General features: G+C 45.7%; 1 pseudogene; it reads right to left on the bottom strand.

Annotated features, from left to right (window-relative positions):
* Positions 1–1,908: 1,908 nt before the first annotated feature.
* Positions 1,909–6,636, bottom strand: LOC115395699 (adenosine deaminase domain-containing protein 2-like; annotated as a pseudogene).
* Between the last annotated feature and the right edge of the window lie 2,299 nt (positions 6,637–8,935).

Genomic DNA, 8,935 nt, shown 5'->3' on the forward strand with positions numbered 1-8,935 from the left:
ACTGCCTTCATTTTGGTTGTTTTGTATCTCATGTTTACATACAAATACTTAGAAATCCCTCAGTTCTGAGATTACAATCAGGACATCCACAGTGGCAATTAAAAACTCCAAAAGGCCTGGTATAGATTCAGCCTCCTTAACATGCCATGACGAGCGCAGATCCGTTCAGACGTCAGAGTCCCTCTGCTGCCGCGTTCACAGTGAAGGTCACTGCTTACATTAACGGCATCGCGCCGATGTTAAATAATTACATGTCGCTGTAATTAGGCTCGTCTGAGCACAACTAAAAAGGACAAGGCTGTTACTCCCGAAAAAGGTTTTTTCTTCAGCGTCTGACAGCTCAATTCAACTCTAACCCCACACTCAAGGCGAGCGCGCGAGGAATTAGCGGTTTTTCACACTTGGAAATTGCTCACAGATGTATTATCTTGCAGGCCTCTTTGTGAATTCTCTGGCTCTTCCTCGAGCCCAGAGGAGCCCCGCAGGTGCAGAGGCCCAGTCCTCCTCCAGGGGGGCCAACCCAGCACCTGGCTGGAGGAATCAGCTGCTCGACCAGCGAGGACAACGATAGAAACGCATCGGCACGCGCACGCCGGCGTGCAAATCCCAGAAGGGACCTCAAGAAGCTGAAAGGGGGAAAAAGAAAGCATCTCCTGCATGTTGTGGTTTAAGACACTGAGATAAACGGCGCAAAGCAGCGCAGAGCTGGATGTAGCTCCACAGATTCATTAGATTCCAGATTCCATTGTTTTGGTTTTTTTGCTAAATATTGTAAAAGAGCCTGTAATTATGAAGACATGAGCAGTTGCATCAGTTCCAAGGAGGAGTTGGTTGCCAAGCAACTGGTGAGTGGAGCCATGGTGACAATGAACCGTGGTACCACACAGTTTGTGTGAATAAAATAAAAAATTTAAATTTAAGATGGCAAAGTCTTGCTGTGTTCCCACTCAAAGCTTTTTTTTTTCTTTTTTTTCAAATTTCTCTGTTTTCTTCAGGTCAAACCAAACAGAAAAATATCCCCATTCAATTTAAATGTTGTGATGCATTTTGCACCTTTCTTGAGAGCAACAGTCCCTGGACATTTTTCTAATTTAGGCCATCTCTGATGCTCCATTTATGGATGCAACGCGGAGGGGGGATTTTAAACCTGGTGCAGTCAATCAGATCGAGACAGGAAGCATCAGAAACTGGGCTGGTTTGTAGCATCATGGAGATAAAAGTTCAAAACGTACTGCACGGAATCTCAACATCTCAGTCTTTAGGTCACGCTGGACGGCAGCAGTAAGAGGGAGGCTACATTTCACAGAGTGTCTTGTTAAATTCAAGGGAGGATCGGCTCATTTTGCTGAATTAAAGGCGCGCTGAGCAGGATCTGCCGAGCTGTTATGCAAAAATGATGCAAATGTGGAACAATCGTGAGCACATCTCAAAAAATATATTGGAAACGATGTTTTTTAGTTGTTTCTAGCTCTCATGAAAAACTAAACTTTCAAGCTATATTTAAAATTTACTGAAAAATTTGTTCCTATGAAATATAAACATTTATAAGGTGCTATATTGATTATCATGACTTATAAACTGTAATGAAACTAAAACTCGGAATATTAATTTATAGATACGTTTGTACTGAAATGTGGAAACATTAATTTTTCTGATTGATTCAAATTGAAATGCATCTTGAAACTAGAGTTGACGCTGCATTAAACAGTTGAAAAAAGTCTCCATTTCTTCCACTTCCACCCACAACTCCTTCAAAGCCACTCCCGGATTTTTAAACGTTTTTTTATTTTTCTCAAAACACAAACCGAAATCTCCAACGACAACCAAACCTACAACTGTAACGTGAACTACAGCGGGAACAGGAACTTAAATCTCAGAACAGGTTTTTTTTTTTCCTGGATGGACGGTTCAAGCGCTGAAGCAGTCCACCAGGTGTTTGGAGATCCAGGGCCCTGCGTTCACGGTCAGGAAGTGCTGTTTGACCAGCTGTTTGACCGACTGGTACGCCGCGGCTTCCATCTGGAAAACAGGACGCCGTTTAAAAAAAAACAAACATGGATCTGCGTTTGCGGTGCCCGTCGTCTCGCGGCGAGCGCGCACGGACCTTCACGCTGCGGTAGGTGGGAAGCCTGGCCAGGTGGCTCCGCCCCTCCAGCCGCACCACTCGGAGGAAGTAACTGTAGAGGGCTCGCTTGCAGATTCTGCTGGAGAGGTCCGGCCCCACAGGGAGACCTGGAAAACAAGGAGCCAAATTCACAGAGAAGGACAACAACTGATCATGTCGTAGTTAGCGAGAAGTAGCACCAACTGACGACTGAAGATCTTCTGCTGCTGGAGTGGAGAGCGTTTCTGGTCAGGCTGAAGAAGTAAAGGCAGCGTTCTCTGTAAGCACCGCTTACCGTCGTCACGACGACGTGGGGCGCCGCACCCCGGGGAGCAGACCGCCGGTGTCTGCACTCTCAAAGTTTGGAGGAGGAATTAAGTGCGGCAGCACAAACAGAACCTGGCGGCGGCAGATGGCCGTTCGGGGAGACTCCTCGTCGAAATCACTTCAAGGCCGTGAATGACTCAGTCCAACAGCCCACAGTATCCCCAATCCCACTCACTACTTCATTTATTTAGCTCTTCATTATTTCCAAATTCTCGGTTTGAATAGATTCTTGAAGCGACGTGGGCACAAAGTGAAACTCGAGCTCTGAAGTTACAGCTAAAAGAAGCTGGAGGTAATTGGCACGATACGTTCACGTCATCAAATTAATGAATGTTCTTTATTCCTCACTGTAGGTTTGGATTTTATTTCCAGCAGAAGCCAGAGACGGCAGCGGCTCCGGGCCACGCGGGGCGCCGAACCAGAGAGTAAAACACTGACGCCGTTTCTGAAGGGCCGCATACCTCTTGAAGACGTATCCCGTGCTGCTGTCCAGGACCTCGATGTCCCCGTCTCCCAGGCACCAGTTGACGCTCAGCCCGGCCCGCTGCTGGGACTCTACGGAGGGCCCCACGGAGTCGCTGAAGAGGAAGCGGATGTCGTGCTTCTTGTAGTGCGCCGGCAAGAGGCCGTCCCAGTCGTCGCGGAGCCGCTTGTTGGCGTAGTCGCACATCCTCCCACAGCGTCTTCTGGCCTCCTGACGAGACGCAGCGGATCGCACGGCTTTATTGGCTTCAATTTTCACCAACCAATCGAAAGTGCGGGGCGGAGAAACGGCTCCGAGGCTGCTTACCGAGCACCGCGCTGCTGATGTAGAGCGGCTTCATGAAGTGGCTCAGCAAAGCGCCCTGGACGCCGGTGACCGTCCAGCGGCACAGCTTGTCGCAGCCCGACATGCAGCAGACCTTGGCGCCCAGCAGACTGGGCTCCAGCTGGGCCACGGGGATCAGCAGGTCTTTGGCGTGGTACAGCAGCCGGTTGTGTCCGGAGCTGCTTGACAGTTCCGTTCATTTCAGCAAAAAGAAAAAAAACAATATCTCATGAAGATAATTGAGTGTGTAATGTAATTCTCATGGAGAAAGTTGACGTATGAAGCAGCGTGCGCTGTACTGGTGGAAGAAGCTCGTGGCGGCTCCTTCGGGACACTGATTAGTGAAGAGATGCAGGCTGGTCTTGGGCTTGAGCTGGAGCTGGTGGCTGTCTGCGCTGCTCTCGAAGACGCAGCTCTCTCTGGCCTTTGGATCGCCATCAAAGAAGAGGAGAAGCTGTTTGTACAGAAACCTGAACGCGAGCCAGAAAACACAACTCACACAGAGCCACGGCGGCACTTCCAATGAAACTGAAGAGGAGAGCGAGTCGATCCAGACGCGCCAGGACTTCATCCTCCGGACGTCTCGAGTCGACGTTTTATGAATTACGACTTTTTCTCATTGTAGAATGTTAAAAAATAATCAACAACAAGCTGTGAGCGTTCTTAAGATTTGCACTGTCTGGTGTGTGCCGGAGGAGTCGAACTCGCAGCCTGTACCTGAGGAGAGCCCTCCTGGCGACCATTAAGGCGTGGCAGTCGTGGACCATCAGGCCGTCGTAGCAGAGCCAACTGTTGCTGCTCCAGGAGCCGCTTCCCACCGCCACCACCCGGTACTGCTGACAGGACGACCTGCTGCGTTCAACACCTCTGTGGGAAAACCGTGCTCTTCAGGACAGAGTGTGTGTGTGTGTGTGTGTGTGTGTGTGTGTGTGTGTGTGTGTGTGTGTGTGTGTGTGTGTATTCTCCTGCAAACAACGTCTGTTTAAAGGCAGAAATCGATGTCGTTTTCAAGTTGGGCCACTAGTGGGTGCTGTTTTTTTCGTGAGGAAACCAGATACGCCCACAGAGAGAATTAAAGCTGTTTTTCTGTTAGGAACTGAGTGGTTTAAACCAACAGACTGCACTTCTAAAGTTTTATTAAACAGGTGCACTCAGCTGCTCTACACCTCCACTTTTGTCAGTAAGAAAATCAGCAGAGTTTGATTTATCTCTTTTAGAAAACCTTTTTTTTTTCTTCTTGTAAGATCTTTTATGTACTGCAAACAGGAATTTTGTATTTCACAATGAATGTTCTTCTTCAGATTTGGTCGAAGGGACTGTTGACCAGAAAACACAAACCGTTTACACTCAGGACTTTTTCTTCAAATGACTTCCTGGTGACCTCCAACTTCACAGTTCCTCTTGCTCCCAGGTCATTTCATTTTTATCAATTTTCTCAGGAGCAGTCGAGTCTTTAGAAAGCACCTGGCTGGTTATTTGTGTTTTTTTTTTTATTTTTAAATGAATCATTCGTACGTTCTCCGCCAGCGCTGTGACCTCTTTACTTCTCAGACTGAATGTTCAAGCTCTCAATCAGCTCTGAGGTCCCGAGTGGCTGAAACACCCAGCAACCCTCCAACAGCTCCTCTCATCCAGACACTTGGTTCCCGTAATGCCTTCAAACAGGAACGTACCAAAAAACCTACGCCGTTTATTCTTTACATGCAAAAACCAGATTGCTTTACTCCCATCGCATTATCCTGAAATGACTGCAACATCAAATAGAGCGGGAATTCCTGAGCTGCTTCGCATGTGACTTCGTACACATTTTCTCATAACTGAGCATGACCTTTATTTCCATGCTCGGGATTCTTTATGATGAGCATGTCTGGCCATTTAGCACGCCGCCGCTATAATGACCTGCCGCTGGCGTGAGCCTGCTGCAGGGAATTATTTCCTTTCTCTACAGCGACGCTCGAATACTGACGCAACATCCATCCAACTGTTAAATGACGAGTATTTTTTTTTTTTTTTAAAGAAGGGGAGTTTACCTCTTATCAGGACAACCGCCATGTGGCTCTTGCAGTTTTGGAACTCTGGATATTTTTTCAGGAGACTGTCCAACTTCACGCTGCTGATCGCTGCCATGTGGCTCTTGTGCCAGTCGGCCGGACAGACTGAAAGAAAGGTGAGCAGTTAAAGGAAACGACACAATCAGGAAAAACGATCAAACCGCGTGGCAAAAGTCGGCTCTGTTAACGTCCATCCAAACACTGACGCGCGAAGACAAAAGTGATGTTTCGACGTAAACTTGAGATCTACTCTGTATGTTTTGAAAGAATTTTCTAATCATTTTGTTTCCTGTGTAGTGTTCTCGGATTGAAATAATTTGCTAACAAATCTTTGCGATGCTCCCGTTCCTTTTCAGAAAAGGGAAAACTGGTGCGATGAGGTCTCGACGTGCTGCCAGACCACATGGAACACTGCTGCGCTCCAGTTTCACTGGGGTTTAATTCCGCCAGTCTGACCAGGACGGGAAAGTCAATACAAACAACAGACTGGGTGATTAGCAAAAGTACCGCTGATCAGTGCTTTGCAATATTTCCCCCTGCAGACCACAGAACGCTTTTTTTCAGGCCTCTAATTTGCCAAAACATGGCAGCGAGGCCAAGTGGCAGCAGATACACACGCACGACCAAGGAGGACAAGCAGGTCTGCTCTAGTTTCTAAAAAGTCTTTCATTGAAGTTTTCCTTTGACGATCTGATCTGAGAGCCGGCGGAGCCTCGGCAGCGCTGATTGAATTCTGCACCTTTCATTTCCGAGCCGGGGTCTGTGGAGCCGATGTCCTTGGCCGGCTCCATTCGAGGCTTGCCGTCAGCAGGAGACACGTTACGGACGGAGGGGAGAGAGAAGGCAGGCTCGTCGTCCGACTCCTCTTCCTGAAGAACAAACAAACAAAGGCATTCCTGTAAAAAAAACCAGCACTACGGTTTGAGTTTGTCTTCTTTCTCCAGAGTTAACTCAGGGTAAGTGCGAGTCTTTCTGGCGGCTACAGATGTTAGGAAGCCCTCCACTTGACTGATAATGGCATGAAGCGGCGCCGTACCTGCCAGTCAAGCAATACCGTGTTAATTACCGCGTATGCTCAGATTTCACTTTGATGGGAGAATTTCAGATAGGCTTGAACGCCGTCATTAATTCTCTCATCATTTTTAATTTGTCTGTGAAGGACACCTTCAACATGAAACAGAGGAGAGAGCTACTTGTTAGCCTTCCCCCGGCGTGATAAACAGTCGACTGGAGGAAATATATTACAGAAAGTCTAAGCTTAAAGCTTTCAACATATGCTGAAAGTTCCCTTCAAAAAGAACCCGTTTATTGCTTTTCCAATCATTTACCTCGATTTCTGACAGCATGTCCTCATATCTGAGCTTCTTTCTTTTTTAGCTCTCGGGGTGGCAGCCCTCTCGATTTGGGTCCGTCGTCGTCGTCTTCTTCTACTTCAAGGACTGAAGCCTTTTGAGTTTGAACACAGTTCCCTCCAGGTTCTGCATTTTTCCTAAGCAGGCAACAAACGATAACTGTAGTCAAAAAAGGATGTTGCTATAAGGTTCACTAGAGCCCAATTAACCATTTTCACCATAACCATTTTCCTTCAAAACCTGTTTGACCCCTGGTCTGGTAGCTTGTTCATGGCCACAAAATCATAGATCCAGTAATTAATGAGCAACTGACGGAGGACAGACTCGGTTTGAAGAGGGAATGCTCAATAGCTGCTTACAGAAAATTACAGCTATCGTCTATAAATAAAATCAACAGCTGGAGTCAATGTTCTCACGCTCAAGTAACACAGGGAAATCGCTGCAAAAGACAGGAGAGAACCTGTAAATATGCCGTCTGAACTGAACACATCAATCAGCTCAGAAAATATTTTAACAGGAAAAAAAACGACATCCAGGGAAAAGACACATGAACATCATTCTGAAAACCGAGGGTTATGTGAACTGCTACAGTGAGCGTGTATACACTTAATTAGGTAAACGTGTGTTTTATCACATGAGACGACCTCTCAAATTCGGTACTGACAAAAAAACAACATTTTATTTTTCCAGAGACTGTTAAAAAGGGTAAATGTGCCAGTTTCGATGCGGGACTGCATTAGTTTGGATATTCTTCCCACTCAAGAACATTAGTCGAGTGGACAAAGCATTAACAGGAAAATTCACGGTACAGCTGGATCACACACACACGCGCACACACACTCTTTACAAGTCCTCATGAAGTGGCTGGTGAGTGAATGTGGCACCACTGTGGCGTGCAATTAAGAAAAAAAGAAGAAAAAATGCACACCACAACTCTGCCAACCATGGCGAGCGTCCCAGGAACACATAAAAACATCCGATCTCCATCCAGACAGCAAGTGATGAGCTGTTACAGCAGTGTTTTTAGGAAGCACAACGCTAAACTGCAGCCCTTTATAGTACCTCAGCCAAGTGGCACCGCCACCAACTGTTGCATCGTCTGTCAGGCGAACCAGGGGACGGCGAAGGTGCAAGATCGCCTCGCTGTCTGGCGAAGACAGAAAACACGCCGCAGCTCTTCTGAGAGTGTGTTTAAACACCTTCTGATCTGCCATGCTTCCAAACAGCAACCTAAAGAAGGAAATGGGTGAAAATGAAGTGAAGCTGTTTATCTACTCATGCAGTGTCGCCGTCATCAGTCACCTGGATGATACTGCAAGACAGAGTGAGACCACAGGTTTAAGTAAAAATAATATTCCAGATTACTGCAAATAAGTAAACTGATATTTTAGCTTGTTGATTCACACATCAGCCCAGAAAACCAGATTACTGATTTCATTTGAGGATTGAGATTGTATTTTCCAAAATGTGTACATAAAAGATGGAACATAATTTTTTTAAACTGAAAAAATTAAATCTTCATTTAGTTTATTTTTATTACGGATAATGAAACATTTCATGCTTTGTTGAATTATATTACAACTTCAGACTAATAGTCTTGAACTTTATCAAAAGCAATTCGTTATTTTATCTTGAAGCTACAGGGCCATGGGTTCAAATACTGGAAGTTTTAAAAACATCGTTCAACATAAAAAAAAGAAGTTATTTCGTATGAATTATGGGAAAAAAATGTGCAAATAAGTTGACAAGCTCTAATAAGCATCGGGGAAAAAGCACTACGATTTAATCTTTACAAAGTCTTATAATTGTTACTTTGTGTTATTCGTGAACGTCTAGACTTTAAACACTTTGCAGCTTCTTCATGTGACGGATTGAAATATTTATCAAAAAGAAATTTGAAAAAACAGTAAATTAGATCAATTAGCGTCATCTCATGTGCTAGCTAACGCAACTGAGTTAACTACCAGAAGTTTGACACTTGTCAAACGAAAATACGTTTTTAATAAACCCCCGAAACATCACAGCGAAGTCATATCGGCTCATTAGTTTAATTCAAACTTCGCAGTGACTGGATAAGCTAACGTTAGCATGCTGCTAGGATCACCGCCACGACGCAACACTTCCGGTACATAAAGACAGAGAAACCTCCAAAGTTTGACGGATAGAGAGTGAAAGAGAGGAATTACCTGGATCCACGTTTGATTTCAAAACGGGCTGTGCAAGAATGAGGCGTGTGTTCTTCAATGGAGGAAACAGCAGCACAGACTGAAAGCAGGTGAGATCAGCAGCAGCA

The sequence above is a fragment of the Salarias fasciatus genome, chromosome 10 (assembly GCF_902148845.1).
Source record: "Salarias fasciatus chromosome 10, fSalaFa1.1, whole genome shotgun sequence".
NCBI lineage: Eukaryota > Metazoa > Chordata > Actinopteri > Blenniiformes > Blenniidae > Salarias > Salarias fasciatus.